The following is a 21,761-nucleotide window of genomic DNA, read 5'->3' as shown; positions in this document are numbered from 1 at the left end:
CTCCAACATCCCAAACACATCGTACGCCCCCCTGTTGTTGCCTGATCATGACAGGAATCTCTGACACGTGGATGACTGCAGCTGATGTGGAAACAACACGGGCTTATGTCACCTTCCTTGTTGGCATTTTTTCCCCCCGCATGTTTATTTAGATGTGAGTACTTGTTGACAGAGGGAGGTTTTTTTTTTGGTTTTTGGTTTTACGCATTCCCTCTTGAACACTGACTGCGTGGGTATATGCGCGCGCGTTATGCATGTGCGAGCGTGCGTGCGTGTGTGTGTGTGTGTGTTCCTCCCTCCTGCCTCCTTGCATCTGACAGTGTCCCTCCCTCTTTCTCTCTCTCTCCTCCTCCTCCTTCTCTCATTAGGCTTCTAACCGGCAAAACACCGACACACTCCCTTTCCCTTAAACCCGGGGAATAAACGCGGAGCGGCGGCAGGAGCAGGACTGACCTCCCCCCACCCTGCCCCCCCTCCTCCTCTCCCGTGGTGCGTGGTCCGTGGTCCTCCATCCATGGTCCTCCCCTGGATGTCTGTCTGACAGGAGGGTATGTTGAAATATTTTCCTATTTTCTCTCTCCTCTGCCAGTTTGCTCATGTAGCACTGTGTCGGTTGTGTGTGTTGTCTTTAAGCGATTTGTTGAATGTCGAGCTTCAACGCTTCCCGTGATCTTTCCCGGCTATGTGTCCCTTTATTTGGTTTTTTTTTTTTAAAGCACGTAATTCGTCAGCGATCTGTGTAGATTCTCTATATTGTCCTTGTGCTTTTTATCTGCTGCAACGAGAATGCTTGTGTTCAAGCTGCAGCTGTCCACTATAGGCTAATACACCATCATTTTATAACGCGCATTGGACTTTGCCCACTTGCTTGCCGTCCTCTACCGTATGAATAATATTGTGGGACTGAAGCAGGAGCAAGTTGCAGCCTCGCTTTGCGCCAACTGGCTCAGTCAGCTGTTCACATCAGACCTGCAAACCTGCAGCCAGGCGGTAAAACCTCCACATGATGCCCCCTGACATGCTGTTCTGTTCTCACCACCTACAGTACAGCTCCAGCCTTGACTTTGATTTTTTTTTTATGTCCCACGTCCTACAGAGTTGTGCTTGTGCTTCTTCAGGAATCAGCTGTTGTGTGTGTGTGTGTTTTGTTTCTGTTTGTGTCTCAGCCTGTCAGGGAGATCTGGATCTGCTATTGGCTCAAGTTGCCATATTCTCCCAACACACCCATCCTATAATTACGCAATAACAGCAAACACTGACAGATGCACACATACACTCACCACTGAGTGACTTACACAATGTGACCATTGTCGCACCCTCTCTCATCAACACCACCCTAAAGTGGCTGAGTTTTGCTTTTAAAACAAACACGTGGATTTGTAGTTTTGTATATTTTGGCACTTCGGTGTTCCCCTCCACGTGCAGAATACATGAATGTGTCAGTGATGTGTAAATGGTGTGAAATACCAAGACTTCAGTTGGATACTGTGCAGAGGAGAAGCAGCAGTTTACCCATTCTCTCCTACTACATGCTCAGACAGGTCCATGTATGGAAATACTCACCTTTGCCCCCTCCCTTGGCTTTCACTGGTTTTGTGGAATTACATACAGTAGTGAAGAGGAATGTTTCGGATGCTTCACTGGGATTTTTCTCTGTGGTTGTATTTCTACATTAAATGGAATGGAATCTAGAATAGCAAAAAATGATATCCAGGAGGTCATATGAAGTAGTATCACCACTAGGTCTTCTGATTCAGAGCTCATTATATCACATTTCTTATTGTATCAGTTTGTCATGTCCCAGCTCCTCCGCAGTGTTCTGGCCCGCTCCCTGTCGCCGTACAGGTGGGCTTGAGATACTCCGTCACACAGTTCCTCCGGGCTGCACACACAGCCAGACCAGCTGTCACACAGCGTCCACGTCGTTGACGTCGGACACACTTCTGTGCCTGCTGCGTTAGCCTCGCCTAGTCAGCCAGCCTGCCAGCCAGCCAGCCAGCCTTCCTCTCACCTGATGCTTCCTCTCCCTCTTAACCAACTGAACTGGGAGCCATTACCTCACCTCAGCACCCGCATCAGTTTCTGCACTGTTTGCTCGTCACTGTTTCGACATGAATTTCTGATCATATCGAGTTCAGGCACATTGAAGTGAGTCAAACTCAAATATTCTGTACTCTGCTGTATCTTGCTTCTTTTCTTTCTTTTCTTTCTTTTTTTTTTTTACTGTGGTGTATATGTGTACACAAAGTCTCGCTGCTAGTGCGTATGTGCGTGAGTTCAGATGCTTGAGGGTGCTGCTGGGATTTCACAGCCCAGCATGCTGCCTGCCACCATTTGCAATTCAAATGAGCATGTATGAGGCTGAGCAGCTCTTCTCTCCTCTGCGTGTCTCATTGGACGCAATGATTCCTTGCACTTGTAGGTTAACTCAGCCATTTATATTGACTTCTCCACTGGAAAAAGAGAGCACTTAATGGTTTATTTGTATGAAACAGTCTCACAGAGGTATATTTTCAAGTGGGTATAGTGTGTTTTATACGTACTTTAGATCATGGCACTGGCAAAATGTGCTGCATAATTGTGTGGGTGTTACCCTGATATTATAAAGCCATGCAACAAGTACCGTGTGTGTGTATGTCCTGCACTTGGCTGTCAAAGTTGCTGTCCCAGTTGAATGTTGTCTTACCCGCCATGTTTTTGTAGCTTGGTGAGTGCGGTCACGTCTCTTCCTGCCTGCTGAACTCCAGTGACCAATCACAGACGTATGAAAAACAGCACATTTGTTCTTCGGTAATTATGAGGACCTTCCCTAATACAATGCATTCACTTTCTCCAAACCCCAATGACTCAACATTGTTTTAAACCCATTTTTAACTCTGAATACAATCCTTACTGCTCGCTATTACTGTATATCAACTCCCATCTGAATAATATTTGTAGGCAATGGTTTCTCAGCAGTAACCATTAGTTTCATTTGCATTCTGAATCATTCTGTATTTTTTATGTGGTTATATTTTACTGGTAATGGCAGTACCTTTCCTGTGCAGCATTTAAATAGCATGCTGGAGCTTATTTTACATAACGTGGAAGACAACAATCGACCACTATTAAGGCCAACATGTTAACTGTCCTCTTTGGTCTTCTCTTTCGGAGAAATACGACACAATGAGCCCACTGTACTGGTGTGTCTTTACCCCAGCTGCAGATTCATGTGCCGTTCTATTAAAACACACTTATTGTTACCAACAGTAACCACAGGTCTTTCCAGATTAACTGTGACTGAAATCCTAAAGGGCTACTTCACTGATTCACTGCTGTATGACCTTAAAGTTGGATGTACGAGAGGCATAAATCCTAAAAAAGCACGATCAAAACCGGTGCTGCAAAGGCTAACACATCATGACTGATACTTTTACAAAAAGTAAAGCGTCAGAACCCCTGGCTCTCACATTTCCCTTATTGCAACTCAGTTGTTTGACCTTTCCTGTCTATTAAAGGACCTTGTCTTTAAAATTTCATTCCCCCAGTTTGCAAGTGAAATATAAGAAGCCTCAAGCCAAACTCAAGCAGACATCATCATTGTCACTTCCTCAGACTATAGCTGCTTGAGAACCGTACATCTTATTTTCAAGTCCATAATGATATTGCAAGTCTGGATAGTGGTTCCAAGTAGTGACTGCATTGTGACATCACAAAGTTACAGGGCTCAGTTTCTCAGTTTGTTTACATTTCTCTGTGAACTGAGCACTTCGGTACTTTGTCCTTATTAATATAGAAGTTCGACCTACTTTTAAAATCAAACGATATGGAAAACTCACATTTGGGACTTGAATTTTTATTTTAACTCCATCCTCAAAGCCAACATTGAAAGGAGTCTTCAGTACTGGTCTTAATAAATGTACTGGTTTTGGAAAACCATTGATGAAAAAACAGGTTTTTACCCATATTAGATGAATATTTACAACTTTCCATAGTAAATACAAGATTGTTTACAAACCATGTAACTCATACCCAGCGCCTGATATCTCACAAGCAGCACTGTGTTATTGATTGTTGGCTGATATAGCTGTAATTGCTGTAGACAGTGGTACAATGCACTGCAGCTTTGTGTTTGTTAGCCCAACAGAGACCTAATCTTATTCTGTTTTACATGCTCTTTTATCAGCTTTGTTTGGAATAACCAAAAGAGGATAACACAACATTACAACAGCTCAGTCCCACAATAGTTCTCACAGTGGCTGTGTGCTTTTGTTTTATGGGAATTGAATTAAGCCTCATCAGGATGCTGCAGCCACTGCAGTCCTGTCAAAATCTTGTTATGGTGCAGACTTGAGCATCATATTGCTTCGCTGCGTGATCTTTAATGGCGTGTCCAGCGGCTGGGTCCGCACTTATCTGCCCCTTCTTCCCCCTGTCCTATGGAGGGTCTCTTCCCGAACCAGTTGCAATCCTGTTGCTGTCTGTGTGATCAGGGCTTTATTTTTAGCTTTGTTTTTTTTTGTTTTTTTTTACTCACACAGCTTTGTGCAATTTATTGCCTTCCTCAGATTGCATCATTCTGCCTGTACTCGAGTGTGAGAAGAGAGAAAGAGAAGCTATTTCATACCATGAGACAGTTTTATTTCACCACTTTATTCCCCCTCCCTCAGCCATACAGCTCTTCGCAGTTGATGGGAAGCATCACTTTGTCCTTCTGAAGGGGAGGTAGAGAGCTTTACCCTGAGCAGCAGCTCAGCAGCCTGCCTCAGCCTGATGATTACAGTGAGTCAGCAGGTTCTCCTTTTTTTTTTTTTTTGCCCCCCCACCCTGCATACCTACACCCGTCTTCCTCGTTTCTTCCCTCTCCACTTCTTCTGCCTTCTTTGAACAAATCCCTTGCCTCTGAAGGATGAGACTCATCATGTTGTTGTCTGGCTTTGATCTGGTGCAATGATACCCATAATGCTGCTTGTTTTTGTTTTTTTCCTCCCCACAGTAAAACGTAATTTACATTTCAGGCAAAGTTGGCTCATGTGGGGAAATGGAACGGTTGCCACTTCTCTCCAGCTTGTTTTTCCTGCCTCACCCGGGCCTGCCTTGGAAATCTTTTTTCTCCAGCCTTTTTGGCCTCTCCCAACAAACCAAGTCAGCAGCTATTGTTTTATTCTGGCCACTTCACCCTAAGCAATCATTAATTAGCCTCTGCATTTAACAGTTGTAGGGAAAGGCTAATTCCATTGTTGGTTTCTGTCCATTTCCCTAATGCTTAGAGTATGCGACTGGCTGATTCGCTCATATTGTAGAAAGCTGGCGAATTGTGGAAAAATGCGTACGGAGGTCGATCTCAGTGCAAATGATTTATAAATACATAAAACAAGACCTAAAAAGGAGGATTAGGAGAGATTAGACTCACAAAAAAGTACAAATTCACAACAATCCTATGCTCAGCTGCTGCTGCAGAGTAAATTCCTTAGTTGATTACCAAAGTGTTTTCGATGAAGTCGCAGGTGAAGTGAAACTGAATTTTCAGGATGATGGCCCCATGGTAATTGTTGTGTGATTAAAAATGGTTGCTGCTGCCGTGTGGTTAATGAGATATGCAGCTCCGCTGAGGAAGGTGGGTAGACTCTTGACCTCTACATGATATTTCAGACGTAATTAGGCCGAGAGATGATTGTTCACCAAACGGCCGTGGAGGCAACTGGCTGTAGTCTGCTTGCGGGCTCCAGCTGGTCGTCTGTTTGATGGAGAGAAAATGCTTTTGTGGGGAGGGTCGTGATCGGTTGTTTGTTGCAGTGGTCTGCAGAGGAGCACGTACACAATCTACTCCCAGTCCCTTTGGGCCTGTCGTGTGGCTTCTAAACTGGTCAGACAGGTTGGAAGGGCAGATCCAGGCACAGCCGCAGTCATTGCTTCACACTCTGTACACTCACACAAGGTGTGTGTGTTTGTTCCTGACTTATAATCTGTGGCAGCACGTGACACGTGTCTTGTGTGTTTACAGTGTGTCTCATGCTTTTTGGTTTGTTTCACCAACTTGCTTGATGCTTTGTTTGCTGCCTGGTGAAGATTCAACTGCACTGCACACACACACACACACACAATGAAAGACTTCTTCAGGAGATTTTCCTCCTTTTCTTAAGGCGCTCAGGAAAATCCAAAGGACACTTCTAGGACAAACTCCATCTGTTGCTAAGGAGGGATACAACTGAGGGCTGTGATGAAATTCTTTGTGCTTTAGCTTAATTTAGCCCATTCAGTTGATAGACATTCATTCACACTGCTTTCAGTGTATAAAGTCCAATCCTTCACTCACACAGATAATAAAACACTCTGACTTTAGAAATTGAATACTTCCTTTAGGTACATTTAGAACTTCTGAATGACTTCATCCTGCTTATAGTGATTAATCCAGTTAATATTTCTCCACTGTGTGTAGTGGTGACTCGTGACCTGTCCCTTTAAAAATAAAAATACCTTGTTCTCACTTGCATATCTTCATCACATTCTACTAATGCTATTGTCTGTGTCCAATCCAAATGAAGCTGGTGATATGGATGATAGGAGTTCAAACATTGAGCCTCAGGCTATGTACTCACTAATATGATTTAATTTAATAGCGCATCACTTTTGCCACATTCATGTCTGACCTCCACTCAGGTTTTGTTTTCAATGTTAATGCAACATGGACGGTGACCAAAGGAAGCACCACTAATTTGTCAAATCACTAGGAACCCAATCATATCAGGAAATATGAAGTGTCCACGCCCCAATCCCAGTGGTTCATTAACAGTAATGGAGGTAAAAGTTTGAAATAATCATGATATTGATTTGAAGGGCGTACTCGGCCCTAATGGTTTGTAAGATGTGTTGAGAAGGCAAATAAAAAAGGCAGCTACTTGAGGAGGAGATCTGGTTACATGCTTTTATTTCATGAAGGTTAGTTCCCTATTTTTAACCATGTTTATTATTATTATAGTATATTATAATCTTCCACTGCATGTATATTATGTCCGTCATAGCTGAATGAGCTGCGTACTCTTGTTGTTCTTCCCCTTGCTGCCTTTTTCCTCTCACCTCATTAATAAAACATTTGATTTAGAATCAGGACAGGTGCTCTATTAAACCATACACTGATGTTTCTGCAGCTTTGTTACAGTACATAACCTTGTTGGGAGCATCTGTCAATAAATAAATAAATAAACCCAGAGCAAAGACAAATCCCAGTTCTGGTGTTCAGCAAAGCATCAGTGGTTTGTAGCAGAAGTCTAATGTAGTTTGTATTTAAGGGTGGTCCGCTCCTGACTGAAACTTCTGTGAGTTTGTTTTTAGATCACTCATGTTTGTGTTGTTCGCACGGCCCGCACACTTTGAACACTTTCACTTCTCTTCCCCAGCTGCACTCGAAAGACTTGTGAGGCCACTCCTCACTGACGGAAACCACTCATTGTTTTGGCATCAGCGGCTCCCTCAGAGATAGTCGGCTTCTTTGTTTTTTTTACTGCAGGCTTTTCTCTAATTGCGCTGTGGTTTGTAGAGCATCTTTTTTCATTGGCTGGCATAAAATGTTTTTACCCCGCCTGGACTGATCAGTCATAGATTGTCCGTCATGCTTAGATATTTTGTCTTCTTTTTTTTGTTTTCACATTGGCAGCGATAATGCGAAGCTCCTTCATAATTCAGGCCATGATCGATGTCCCTCTGGTAGCCGTTTTCATGCTCCGTTCTCAGCAGATACTTTTCGTCCAACTGCACTAGGTCCCGCCAAAACAGTGCAGTCCACAGATTAGGATGCTTGGTGTTGGCTTTCAGCTGCCATTTAGCAAACCACACTCTGTCCACATAGAAGTATTGCTTGGCAAGTGACCGATTCTGCTCAGAAAATTTGCAAAGACAAGTTGAAAATGCTGCTGAGTGCTATCGACATGCCTTTTCAGCCTCAGACTGTCTGTGGTTGTCCCTGTCTATACTTAAACAAATACTGAGCTCCTTGTTCAGCATCTTTACAAATCCTCTGACACTGACACCAATAACACAGAGAGCTCCTGTAGCTTCCTTTCAGGCCCAGCACTGATCCTAATAAGGAGATGAATGGCTCTATACAAACAGTAGAGTTGAGCAGGGGACTGGATGTATGCCCACTGCTTCTCTCTTTCTCTGTGTGTGTGCTGTGGGTGAAATGCCTTTTTCAGTCTCTTATGATCTGCTCTTAGTGCTCTGGTGAACTGGTCAGCGGTCAGTTCACGTGTGGACAGAGAGTACAAATCCCACAGCTCCTGGACTAGACAAAAGTTAATAGTTTGATTAAAGTGAAAGCCTTAAACACACATGACCTTGGCAGAGTGAAGAGGGAGGAAATGCCAAAAGTAGTCCACTCAGGTGACCTCACTGAGATGTCATCACTGCAGGCAAATAACTCACAGAGGATAAGGAGCTAGGGGAGAAAGGCATTACTCAATTATCATAAGTAACTGTAATGTAGCTACAAAATGAGGACTAGAGACACCTGTCTAAGACTAGGCTAAACATATTTCCTGATGTTGCAGTAGATGTTGTCATCAGTTTAAAAATACACAAAACTCCAATCTTGATTTTCTAAAATGAAGTGTTTTTTAACAATGCATGCAAAAAAACAATGTAGCCCATGTTTTAAATGTAGGATTAAATGGATTTGGTTGGATGGATTTAATAAAGTCAAAAATACATCAGGCAAAAGGAGAAGACATGCTTTCTGTATTTTTTTTTTTTACAGACAGAACACAAGATTTTTTACAATTCACCGTGTTTTTAAAGGAAGCTGTTTTCACGAGCTGGTTCATGTGTATTTTGCGTTAGAGTAAATGTTGATTGACGCGGTGCCTGATGCAACAATTGTGGATTGATGTGGTTTGTAGATATTAAAAAGTTTTTAGGGAGAATGGGGCGGCACTGTAATGAAGTTTTTTTTTTTTTTTTTTTTTTTTTAAATGTCATCATAATTCTGATTCAACAGTGGGAAATAATCAGCAAGGGAGTTTTACACCACCCACGCTGTGTCCTCGAGTACACTTCAGGACTGTATCAGGAACCACAATTGGGAACAAGCTCCATTAAAATCTCTTGAAGTATGAACACATTGATACCATTTAATGGCACTGATTAGTTGATTGTATGGAGATTATGCCACACTTTCAGCTCTTTTTTGATGTGATTAGAGAGAGAGAAACACATTACAAGCACTGGATGGTAATATTAAATGCTTTCATAATCATCTGGACTTAATGGTGTAAAGATCAAGTCAAGGAAAGAGCATCAAGTGTTTTTCAGAAGATAATGTGATCATTTTTACAGAGGTTCATGGTCTTTTTTTTTTTCTTTTTTTTTAGAATTTCTATTTCTATAACAAAATGAGCAAAGACTGTTGTTGGAAATTAAAACTAATGAACAATGAAAGCCTCAAAATGCATCACTGTATCTATTCTCATTTATTTCCTCTACAGTAAGAGAGAGTTGGATCTCACCATAACCGTCCCTCGCAAAGTGGCTTTCATTGACACATGTTGTGTAATAGATAGGAAGATGTGGGAGTGAAATGGTGCACCGTCACAACATTGCTGGGATTATATATATTCTTGTTGTTCCTTGGGAGCAGCCAGTTGTGCTTTTTAGCAGCATATCTGCACACCCCGTGCTTTAATTGTACACAAAGAAAACAAATCATGTGTGAAATTCATCCCAAAAAAATAGAATGACTCTCTCCCACAGGGCAGGGTTTACTTTGAATGTCTTCTTGGGGCTGGATTGGGAGAAAGAAAACAGTGCAACAACCCTAAATCAAGTATTTTCGTTTAATTTGCCATTTTCCTCTGAACTGCTTCTTCCACACTCAACCAAGGCAGTGCAGGCTAATGTTTGTTTATAGAGGGATAGACCATGTTTAAGGATGGAAGCTTGTCTCTGGTCACTAACTGTTAAGACTCAGGGTCATCACTGCTTATCATCTTTCAATTTGAATTGTTTTTTTATTTTTGTATTATACATGAACTTATGACAAAATATAATTTGGTTTTCTCCCAATTAAAACTGCATGTATGCCTATAAAATATCAACAGACAACAATAATAACATGTCTCGTCATATGTGGTGACAATGGATAATAATTACGCAGCTAAAAGTGGTTTTGTAATCTGCGCGGGAGCTGGCGTTACTCCTGTTTCACTGCCTGCGTTAGTTTCAGGTGCTGAAACAGGTTTGTTCTACTTTTAGTTTGTGTAGAGCAGAGTTTCCCCCAGGTTGAGGATGTAGCTACATCAGCTGGTGGGCGGTGCGGTGTGTGACTGATCTGCATTAAGAGGCTCATGTAACTTAAAGGGGTAAAATGTTATTTTGGTAGCTATAACAGATGTCCCCTAAACACCGTTGTTAGATGCTATGGCTCGTCAGCCCCAAGTCTCCACCCGGTTTGTGTGTAGTTTGACGCGTGAAATATCTGATGTTGTTTTTACATGTTACTGTTGAACATCATCATCTGGAGAGATAAAATAAAATGTTGGTTTTTGTCACCAACTGTTTATCACTTTGTGCTCAACTTGTCTGCATAGGCTACTGAAAGCATTTTAAGTGGTATTTTTTTTATTATGAAAATTAACTGGAAATTTGGTTAGAAGTTGTGCTACACTTTGATGCAAACTTTACTACTTAAAGGAAAACATTAATAGGGCCTACTACTCTTGTCTCTGTTGGAGAAACATGAACACGAAGCCAGTTAGCTTAGCTTCAAATCAATACTTCAAAGGGCTGAACTAGCTAACAGTTGTTGCCTTCCATTGGAAATGAAACACTGCAACTTCAGCATCATTTTTAATTTCTTAACTCACCAAGGGTTGTCTTCAGTTTTAGAAAGCGACACCAGTGATACCCCTTGTTTCTATCACATCTACTGAAGTTTAACAGCTAGCCCCGGTGCATCCTGTCAGTGCAGCCTTCATTCTGCCTTGAAAACATGTACAGTATTAGCACCTCTTGTCTTGTGAATGCAATGATGGCTAAAGCTCTTGTCTAGTGACTGTCACCTCCACCCACTCAATGTTCAGCTGTGGAGATGCTGATAGGTAGATTTCACAACTTCAGAAAGAACCAGCCTGTTTCCTCCTGTTTCAGCTAATCTCACTGGCTCTTGGCTGTAGCTGTTTAGTATGAACAGTGTCCAGTTGATGTTTTAACAGGTTGAACAGCACTGCCAGCTACTTCTGTGTTTCACTGAAATGAGGACTTAAGTCTTTAAAACACCTGATTAATGTGACAGGTTTGGTTACTCAGTGATCTAGTCGGTAATCTGCAGGCTTTGTGCAGCTGCTTCTCCGTCCGCCTCCTCTGCCAACATGGGCTGCATGCTGCCATCACAATTTTCAAAAGGATAAATAAGCAAAGCAAATTAGATGACTTAAGCACTGTCTTCTATGACACATCTGACATTTCACTGCGATCAATAGGCTACACCCTCGCTGCAACAATACGGCCCCATGAACACAATAACAAATGCACATGGATGGGTGGAGCCGGTCAGGACGATCGTCACTCATATCTCTGTGCTGCTTTGTGCCGTCTGTTAATCCCTCAACGCACAGTCTGATAACCATATTCATAATTCACATTTATCACATTCAAGTTTTTAAATATTTCATACTTTTCTCACTTATTATCGAAATCCCTCTTACTTTGAAGTATTTAGTTTCCCTTTGTCATGAAGCATAAAAAAAGAAAGCGTATGATTGGTGATGCTGAGTAAAGCGATGGATTTCAAGTCCCACTTTTCAAGGATCAATGTTTATGTAATCCTAATTCATATTCACATTCAATCATCAGACTAGAAATAGACACTGTTTCGGAGAACGAGGAGCAATCTGACTACCAAAAGAACATTCAGTCTAGTCTGACTACAATCATCTTGTATTGTGAGCTTGTCTTTGACTCCCATACTATAAACCCTCCAATGTCCTGCTGTCTAGTGCTACTGGCTGCTCATTTTTGGTTCACAACCTGCAGTGATGACGTTCAGGGTTAATGGAGCTGCTCCCATGTAACTGGAGTTCATTGTCCCGGACTCTCAGCTACAAGCTCCCAACCCTCCAGGAAACTAGCCACTGCTGCACTTGCTGCAGACCAGTGTCCACACATTATCCCCTCTCACAGACCTAACCACTGTATAGTTTGTGTCATAGAGTCACTACTTTCTGTCATCAAATTGAAAAGATCTCATTAGATAATTCCTCCTCAGGCCAGATTGATTAATATAAAAGGACATGCAAATTTGTGCAACGCATTTTATTCAATTCACAACACTGCAACCTGTGTGTATTTAGCTCTTAATTTATTAAGGCAGCAGCTCATTACACAGTCAGTGCCTGGGACTGCGCTCTAAGCCCAATCTCTGTGTGAGAGAGAGAACAGTGGTCCTTCTTTGGCGATGGGATTTGTTTTAAGATTACCTAGCTTAGGAAGGAAAGGATAATGTAAGAAAGAGAGACTAATGGAGATGCAGAAGTGGAGCAGGTGGAGGTGGAGCTGGTATTGATATGGCTGATGTCTCACTTGAATACCTGGGTAAATGCAGCCAAACCATGCTGACAGAGCAGTTGTGAGACTACAGTAGTTTTACGTTTAATTCTACATCTAATTCAAGTTGAAAATTTAATGAAAACAAAATGTTTTGCAACTCCAACTCCCTCTTGCCTGTTTGTCTGGTGATATGAAGATATTCATCTGATTTTTTGCCAGTTTTTGTTTTGTTGTGGATACAGTAGAGTTTTCGCTGACCTACTCTTCAGAAGCAAAGAATCTTCCTTGGAAAAACTGGCTTCTGCAACTATGTGAGCTTGTACATATACATATTTTTCCTTGCTAGTGCTACATGGGAACTTAATTATTCATTGGTAACACCAGAGGAGCAGAGGAGCTAATGCAGTATGTCAGTGCTGCTCTCTGGCTGTTCTGATTCCCTTTCTTGATGCTTGCTTCCACTTTTCCATTTTTCTCTGGTTGATCTTTTAACGAAGTGGGGATGAGAAAACAAGACCATAACCTGGTATATGGCTGCTGGACCGCCTTATGGTCACTAAATGATCAATCAGTCGAAAGTTAGAAGATTCAGGATATCTTTATTTTCTTTTTTTTATATTTATATTTTTTTATTTTCCAACATTCTCATTCATAATAATAACAAAACAAGTGACAAACATCATTCACACACACAAAGATAATCATAAAAAGAAAAACAACCCACCCCTGTCCCTCCCTCCCACCCACCCGCCCCGAGGAGCCGTCCCACTAACACATTGGTCGCATACGCCTCTACCTACATAAATACCACATGGCTTGAGGCATATAAATAGAGAAAGAAAGAAAAAGAAGAAGACAAGAAAAGAGAGAGAAAATAAAAGGAGAAGCATTTCTATGTAATAATAAAAATATATATATAAATGTATAGATGTATAGACACACATCCATGCAAAAAATAAATAATGGTGATAAGGTTAAAATAAAATAAACAAACTCCATTCAAAAAATAACTTATGATAATAAAATTAAATAAAGGTGGCAAGAAAATTGATGAAAATAAATAGGTAAATACATAATCAAAAAATATACAACAAAATAATGCTAAATTCATTTTGTGTCATTCATATACTCCAGATATTTCCCCCATTTCAAATGGTACAGTTCCATTTCATCTTGTATCCTGTGTGTCATTTTTTCATATGCTGCTATTTTTCCCAGTTCTACCATCCATGCCTGGAACGGAGGCTCTCCAGATTCTTTCCAGTTCCTCAAAATAATCTGTCGACCAATCATAATTGCAGTCTGTATCCACTGTTGAATAGGTTTAGGGAAGGCAACAAGCCCCCCACCATCTCCTAATATGTACAGTTTTGGGCAAAAAACAAAATCTTTTTTCACAACACTAACAATAGCAGGATATCTTTATTTTCAAGTAATTCTACCGGCTCTTGCCTTGCAGGCCCTTCTCATAATGAGAGGGAAATGGGAAAATTGGGGAGAGAGAAAGCAAGGACATGTAACAACAGGGCCACAGGCCAGAATGGAAATGGGCTACCAGGGCAAGGACTGGGCCCAAATGGCACACAAGGTGAGCCAACAGGGTTTCTGCCCTGAGCAAGACTATATTTATTATTTTGCCTCTTTCACAAAGCACAGCCTCTGTCTGGGATCCACAATAGTTTAGCCTGTTTACTTCCAACTCCAGAATGTGACAGCCTTTTATTCGATTCAAGTCTAACTACTTTGATAATTTATGTGGCAATGTGGAACTGCAGCTTGGCACTCTGTTGACCAGGGGTGGAAATATCATCAGTCAGTCGATCAATCAGTCAGTTAATCAACGATATTTGCAATTATAGGGCTGGCCCCACTGTTGCAGTCCAGTCAGCAATCCATTTTCTTTAAATCATTCTGGTAGCAAGGGTCCATTAGGGCTGAACAATGTACTATAAAATTAGATTGCAAATGCGGTAGTACTCACAATTTCAGTTCAAATGATTATTTTCATATTTCTTTTATGCTATAAATGATGGCAATGTGATTTTTGTTACATGTTGGTTCATGTGTCAGACTAGCCTGTTCCTTTAGGTCTGGAAAATATAGACTCAAATCAAAATGAATATAGTGTCTCTGTATAGTGCCACATATACTTCGTTTATGGCATGGTGTGTGTGTTTTACACATTTTACCTTCATAAAAAGAAAGCAATAGTGTCCATCATTCTCCTTTTTGTCTGAATTTGCCTCCTTCAACACCTTAGGGAATTTAGCTTAGCCTCATTTAGCTGCTAAATCTTCCACTGTTTTCACCACTTGGTTGCTGTTAATTTTTTGTTTTTATCTATCTGCTGTGCAACAACAGCAATAAGATCAAATCAATGCACTAAAGGATAAACAATGGGTTAAAGGATGCTAACCGGCAGAGCATGGTGATAAATCTCTGTTGGTTCCCCTCTTACATTCCCATTACAAACAGTAGTTTGATCCATTATTAATCTAAAAATATCGATTTTAGGCCTTTTAAGCAAACATGAGCAATGAAAATTTGCCTCAGGGTGATTCTAGCGTATGGGGGTTTGGGGATGAGGCATTCAGACGAGATCAACTGTGGAATGGAAGAACAGCCGCCATATTAAGGGAAATCAGACAGGAATGTTTGTCAGGCATCTGGTAATTTCTTGGTGTGGCTTTGGTGCAGCTGTTGTCATTCTTGGTGGAACTACAGCCCTATCCAGCCCACCCCACCCTAGAGCTGCCCACACAAGTGTACTGAGCCTCAGATACCAGACAATCTGACCCAGGCTGTTGTGTGTTTGTAACATGTAGAAAACGCAGGCACAGTTGTGGTGTGGTGCCAAATTTGGAATCACATTTGTCTCCACTGTAATGGTGTCTTTAAGAAAAACTCAATGTTACCACAGTCGCTCAATGCCCAATAGGCTATCTGAATGAAGAGACGAGAAGAATTTAAAAGCAATCAGTTTTGTTTTAATTTTCATAATTTCTGTCCTTGGAAAACCAATTGACCCTTCGCGTAAGCCCCGCCCCCTTGGTTACTGTTGCTACGCTGGGCAAGCTTTCACTCCCAGCCATGCTCCTGGCAATATTTGGTATCGATTTCAAAGGAAATATCAGCAAATTTCTGGATAAACTGTTCTGAGATAATAGAGAGAAGAAGTCACAAAGATCATTCAGAGTTTTCAGTGACGTGACTCGCGCAGGAGGATAAAACATCTGTTCAACGACATGACTGGACAATGTACAGAGCAGCAGTAAGGGCTGGTAATTTTACCGTCTATCAACCCACGAAGACTTAGGTCATCTCACTGGTTGTCAAACTGCAAGTTTTTGGGCGATTGTGAACCACATACAGCTTTCGCTGCTGTTTTTTTCTCTCCCACCGCTGTATCAGTCAGTGAAAGCAGTCCCTGCCTGGAGGATCCCTCGCCTAACAGCCCAGGTAAAAGCCCTAAAAGTACAGCTGTCATTTTGGATGTGAACATATGGTTATCCCCATATTTACACTTGCTCAAGTCGAAAAAAAAGTCCGCTCGTATCTGAACTCTCATCTCTATATTGCTCTCAAAATGTATCCACAAAAGCAAACGTAATGACTCAACTGCCGAAAGCTTGCCAGGCCATAGTTACGGTTACTAACGTAGGATTGGACAATAGCCGTTTGTGGGAGGAGTTGGCGAAGGGTCAATTCCTCTCACATTCTTATTTTGTAGTATGCTTTATTACCCACACAACACTGAAGTAAATCAATCGTCTTTGCCTCAGTGGGACAAGATTTCCCTCTGTTGAATGCCAATCTGTGTTTTGTTTCCACAGTAACTGTTATTTTTGTTGTCTGGGACTTGGAAGGACTCAACGTAGCCTTTGGCTGATAATTAAAATGACCACTTGTCCTGGCAACATCCTGTCGTTTGGATTTTATTTAAACTGGTGAACAAACACAACATTAAATGGTCTGCTGTGGGTGACTGGATTATGTGACATTTCACCAGTGTCAATGCAGTGTAGCCTACTGTTGAGTTTGTGTAATGAAAAATGAATGAGCTCAGTTGGGCGTCCACGTGTCTGTGTTGGCTCATGTACATCATTTATTCCTTTATCATTGCTCATCGTGCGCACGTTCATTATTCATGTTTATTATACTTCCACGTTCTTCATATTTTATGGTTTGGGGTTATTATCCATTTATCAACAACTTCTGTCCAGTGTGGGTTTGTTGCCTGTGTGAATATTTTATGTGCGGAGAAGGAAAGTACATTGGCTGCGGCACATTAAATGTTGTCGTTCAAATGATAAGTTATAAAGGGGCAGCATCCTACTAGTAGCCCCAACTGATTAACTATTTGTCTAATCCACATACATTTCTTACTTCAGAAATTCTAGGAAAAGTCTGAGAAATTAGACTGCTTCACCTTCAGATTCATTCAAAAACATTGCTTTAAAAAAAAAAAAAAAAAAGGATAAGTGATCTTTTGAAAACCCCAGTGCCAGCAGTGGCACATACAAGCTTTGTGTATCAGTGTAAAAATAAAAAGTGTTCACTTGGCACACATACAGTGCCTGTCACATGCATGATCATCTATGCACAAAGCCAAAAGATTTCTTTTTAAAGTCTCATAAATCTGTTCTCACTAAAGCAAACCCTCTTCTTAGTAGTGTGATACTTTTCAGTCTTGCAGGACATAAAATCCTCCAAAGTCAAGTGATGTTCCATTAATTCACCATCTTATACCTTTAATCCTGTGTGTAGAAATACATAATCTCTGTCAGGTTTTGGAGAAAAAATGACTGAAGTTGAACTTGACAGACCCTGACAGACTGTGAGTCTTCCTGCCACACTGTGCAATATCAACGCTGTCTTGCTACATGTATCACAAGTATTTGGCCTATTAGAGTTTAAACAGGAGGGGAGACTGACAGTATGGTGATTGTGTCTGAACATGACAGATCAAGTTTAAATAATAGATGTGTAAAAAAGTAGATTTTTCTGGTAAGTAGTGTTTTTCAGATGAATGATCCAGAGAGGATTCTTAAAACCTTGAAACTAATCTTTGCAAAGGTGCAGTTTATAGGTGAATATGTGTGATTACAGTTTAACTGCATAATATATAAAACATTATAATGTGTGAATCAAGGCAATGGTAACGTACAACAAAAGGTTATTTTCAAAACTTAAAAAAAAGGCATTCCATTAACTGTAATGTAAATATTTATGTAATTATGTCTTATCCTTCTGTTATGCATTTTCATTTAGAGGACAAACTCGAATTACAGTACAGCTTGGCTGCCACTTGCCTCTACCAAGTTATAGGAAATACTGTCTCCCTTTCCTGAGTTAAAATAAAAACAATTCCGTTAAATTTGTTATAATTAGTGTATAGATTTGTGAGTCACACAAAAACATCTTTGTAAGGTCACTTTGACATTTGACCACCAAATTCTAATCAGCCCCTTCATGAGTGTAACGGTACTTTTAAAGTGTTTTCTATTCTTGGCTGAAGATGAAAGTTTAAAAACAAGATGCAACAAATTGTAATCTGTTTAAAGGGAACCAGGTCAGTTACACTTGTCTTGAAAGTTCTTCAGCCACTTTTTGTTTCTCTTATCTCTCAGTAATCATCCCTCTCTCACCCTGACTTTCCACTTCATGCCCTCTGAGCAGAATTGCACCTTGGTCGCCCGTACAACCTTCTGTGACTCGTTTTATTGATGTGATGTGGGCATCCTGGCCAGACTCTCCGGGAACATTGATTATACAGGGCGACAGGTTATTAGCCATCTCTTTTGTTTACCCAGCTGAACAGACTTAAGCAGTAAGTCAAGGCCAGGAAACACAGCGAAGATCAATGTCAGATTGAGAGCGAAGCTTTTTATCAAATGACATCAATCACAGGTGTCTGCCACGGAGTCATCCTTCATAGTGATTTGATTGAATCTCAATTTAAACCACCCTCTCAAGGTTGTTACAATGTTTCATCAACAGCCAGCGGTGTGCAGGCTTCGAGTCAAAACCTAAAACTCCATCAGATTGTCTGGAGTGTCAAATTTTATGTTGGAGATGTTTATTATGATCAGAACAGGCTGAATGCTTACAGCTGATGTTATTTGCCGATTCTTTTTGGTCACTGGGTGAATTCATCCTCAGCATTTGAGCTAACCTAACTTCATAGGATCAAAGGTCAACTATTCTCCAGTGCCATGGGAGGACATCCTATTCAGCGCCTCTAAGCCAACAGCATTGGCAATGGTTTTTATACCATGCATGCATGACTGATGGCGTGGGAGGAACCCAGGCCAACCAGGGGAAATACATATAGACTCACTGATCATGCCAATACCACACAGACACAGGGCTGCGAGTTTCTCCAGGGCCTTCTAACAGATAACCACAGCACCAATATGGAGAGTTAGTATAGTATAATTCAATTTCCATGCCTTAAAGATGACAGGGATGATGCAAAAAGATGTAATAGCATCATCTTGCCAGTGACAAAATGAGAAAAAAAAAGTTTTTCTATGAAAAACCAGGGAAATACTGCACCATAAATTTGATGCTGCTGCTGCAGGAATTACAATGATTCCTTTGGTTATATGAGGATTAACATGGACTTGAGAAATACTTGCGTTTGATCACTCATCAATACCACCAGTGAGGAGCATGCATGACTGACAACAACTGTGACCATGCAGCCAGAGTGATAGAGAACTATAATGCTCAGTGTCAAGATGAACAAGGAGCATCATGCAGCAGATGGTTTGGCTTCCACCGAGCTCTGATCTTGGCATCTTGCAGTCAGTCATCACATGAAGTGACAGAAGACACTGAAACTGCCCGAATCCACATAATACAAGAGCTGTTGGAAATTCTTCAAATTGATTGGAACAACCAAAATTGTGCAACAAGTTTATTGAGATCTGGTGCTCTTTTGTATAGCAAAAGGTGATGACACCAAAAACTGATCTGATTAGGTTGTACCCTGTTAACTGCACCTAAACAAACTCATTTAATTTTTAGTGCCTCAAACTTTAGCAGTGTTTTGGACTCTATGTAATGTCTCCCATTTAAGTTTCTTAAGGGATATATTGGAGGCAGCGAGCAAGAAATAAAGCAATGAGGCTTGGACGAGCTCTGATGTAGTGAGCCAGCAGGAGCCACCATAAATGAATGTGACAGCTCATTCAGACAATTAAATTAAAGTTACACGAGGGATTTCACGAGAACTGATGCCTCAGTGAAAAAATTCTAGTACTTGTTTCTCTGAAGTATCTTAGGTGGTGAATGTAGGTGTTTATTTCACAAGAATAGGAGACTTGGTTCTTCAGCGATTGACAAAGGCAGTATGATCACCCAACAGGTGTTCTAGTCTGACATCAAGCTCAAAGAGAAGAAGGCAGTCAGGGTAAACAGTAAGTGTGCACTGTGACTTGTGGGAAACACACAGACAAAGACTAGTGTACATTGAGAGTTTGCATTTAACGTGATCAGGGACAAATTGTAGATGATCAAAAGCCAGAACGTTAACAGTGCTACAGAGCATTTCAAATGGAAACACCTCCTCCATCTTTTCTCAGCGGCTCAAGAACAGACATCTGGATGTAGGCTACACAGTGAGTTTAGGATGAGGTCGTTTTACTTGTTTACTTTATTAACATGTTCACTGACATGTTCATGTCCTGAAAAAGTACTGTTACCTACTGTTTGTAACTAGGACACCTGTGATCTCCTACAGCAACACTCTGCACACAACATTCACAAAGGCTAACGTTAGCCTGTTTAGGCTAATGTTGCAACAGCTCACAATTTGAGCTGGGTTCTCACCACATTACCACATAACCATTTGCTAACTGACTTAAATATATGGTTTCGTTCCAACCCCTAAGCCACAACAACCAATATTATATTTAAACAACGGGGAAAATAACTGTTGAAAGAGGTCGCTCACTGTGACAAACACACCAAACCACACGCTGTTACTCAACTCTGTTGTTGTGCTCAGTGGAGTCTTCTAACAGACTGTTTTGGTTTTAAAGGCTTAAAAATATTTTTAGACACAACAGAGACTTGGAGTGTTTCAGCTAAGATGCCCTGATGAACAAATTAGTATACCTGCTTAGCACTAAGACACACAAAGTTAGCATGTTAATTTATTGGAGATGCTAGCAACTAATACAGAACTGGAGAAGAGGGAATATTGGGCTTTTTGGTTGTTAGACATTTCTGACATAACCAGAAACATTAATTGAAAATAAATGCTATTAATGCTTCAAATATGTCTCAAAAAGGGCAACAAATGTACTTAACACACATTAGTGCTGCTTTAAATAACTGTGATAATAGTAGCCTCATCATGATCCTACAGACCTCTCAATGTAAATGTTACCAATAAGTGCATTTGAATATTTAAAGTTTCCACTGAGGACCTAAACTCTTGTGGGAAATGTATTGGCTGTACTTTCAGAGAGGATTCAAGGCCTTTTCAGTTGATTTCAGTGCAGACTTCAGAGTATTTTGGAGCTATAGCATCCTCTGTATCTATGCTGTAAAGGACTGGTTGTTGACATTTGTGCCAGCGGGAGTGAATAAATTATATGACAAGATGACAGCTGCAATTCAACCGATCCATTTCTCAGTTCAGCTGGTTCTTTGCTGTCATAGCTTCTTTAAATGAAATTGCTCAATGCTTTTCTTTATGCCAGCTCTCCAACCAGCTTTGAACTGGTATTTAGTAGGATATTTGCTGGGCAGTTATTGATTACATGTTTTCAGCTCCTTGCTTCTGTACACTTTGTAGGGAACTCCTTGTCCTCTGTCCAGATCCTGACGGACATCTTCTTTAACTATTCCAGTTTGTGCATATTCACCCTGAGGCCTGTGGATGTGACTCTGAAATGAAGCCTAAGTCTGCAGCAGAGCACCTTTTGTTAGCATATTAAATGAAAGTCAATATTGCATTAAGGTTTTTCACATGGTTATGTAAGTAGTATTGAAATTCTGGTTATTGCACAACTGCGTTTCTGTGTTTACTGCAGACTCCTATTCTTGCCTACTGTGAAAAACACCAACTGGAAAACAGAATTCCAGAGCATCATGGGTCACTAAAACTAATAATACTGTCATTTTTGTTTTTTAGAATGTGTTGGCTACTATTTATCCCGTCGAACTGCAATTTGCCCATTGTAATAACATATCTCAGTATAATCATGAGTTAATGGTTTGAGGATGTGAGT

At 40.9% G+C, this 21,761-nt stretch overlaps 1 protein-coding gene across 3 annotated transcripts in view; it reads left to right on the top strand.

Annotated features, from left to right (window-relative positions):
* Positions 1-439: 439 nt before the first annotated feature.
* Positions 440-21,761, top strand: part of LOC310986137 (band 4.1-like protein 1) — an 83,328-nt gene continuing 62,006 nt past the window's right edge. For all 3 annotated transcript variants that reach the window (XM_083971919.1, XM_083971918.1, XM_083971917.1), the window contains exon 1: positions 440-548. The gene's annotated coding sequence lies outside the window, so the exon portion shown is untranslated. The remainder of the gene's footprint in view (positions 549-21,761) is intronic.

Source organism: Trachurus trachurus (assembly GCF_905171665.1).
Source record: "Trachurus trachurus genome assembly, chromosome: 5".
NCBI classification, from domain to species: Eukaryota; Metazoa; Chordata; class Actinopteri; order Carangiformes; family Carangidae; genus Trachurus; species Trachurus trachurus.
Note: the sequence above shows the minus strand (reverse complement) of the source record. Positions and strands in the feature narration are given on the sequence as shown.